At 51.3% G+C, this 714-nt stretch overlaps 1 long non-coding RNA gene across 1 annotated transcript; it reads right to left on the bottom strand.

Annotated features, from left to right (window-relative positions):
- LOC103384648 (uncharacterized) lies at nucleotides 1–714 on the bottom strand. Its single transcript, XR_522123.3, has 2 exons — nucleotides 590–714; nucleotides 1–227 (listed from the first exon to the last, which is right to left on the bottom strand). It is a non-coding gene; the product is annotated as an uncharacterized LOC103384648 (long non-coding RNA).

Raw genomic sequence — 714 nt, 5'->3', positions numbered from 1 at the left:
CAGGTTTGGTAGAGTTTATTGAAGAGGGAAGATACATGAGGTGAGGAGCTGTGGGGGAGGGAGAGAGAGCAGCAGGGTAGTTAGAGGCAAGAGGTTGGCATGCAGCACATGGATCCAATTGTTTGTGCGTCATGCTAGTAGCACATGGACGTGGGTGCTAGCATCCAGCTCTGATGTAGTGGAGTGCAGCAGTGTGCTGGTAAGGTGGTAGCCTTTGGAGAAGGTTCCTGAGTAGGAGAGAAAAGGCAAATGGTTAGATGTTGTAGAGTTACCTTCATGTTGGAGGTTTTGTGGAGACGTCTTGGCAGCTGTTGGTGGTAGGCCTCAGTTGTGGGGATCTAGGCCATGTGCTCAATGGCGGTATAGCAGCCTGATACTCCTGCTGGAGTTAGCAGCAGGAGTATGTAGCAGACATTCTAACATGTGTCTTGGTACACCTGCAAGCACTTGCAGGTGTACCAAGCATGGCAGAAAAAGTTTGGCAGGGTGTGAGAGGAAAGCATGTGGCTTAGAGCCTGTTAGTGGAGGCAGGTGCCTCCACTAACAGGTGTTTGTGATTGTGTGGAGTGTGGTGAGCAGGTGTTCTTACTTGGTTGATGATTAGGTCGTTAGTTTGCCGAGTAGGTGCTGTCCGTCGTGGTGTGGGGGAATTTGGCAGAGTTCTGTGGCCTTCTTGGAGGTGTTGCCTGTGGTGGGGTCAATGTGGCCAGGGTT

This window comes from Cynoglossus semilaevis, chromosome 10, assembly GCF_000523025.1.
Source record: "Cynoglossus semilaevis isolate Cse_v1.0 chromosome 10, Cse_v1.0, whole genome shotgun sequence".
Taxonomy (NCBI): domain Eukaryota; kingdom Metazoa; phylum Chordata; class Actinopteri; order Pleuronectiformes; family Cynoglossidae; genus Cynoglossus; species Cynoglossus semilaevis.
This window is presented reverse-complemented; position numbering and strand designations above follow the sequence as displayed.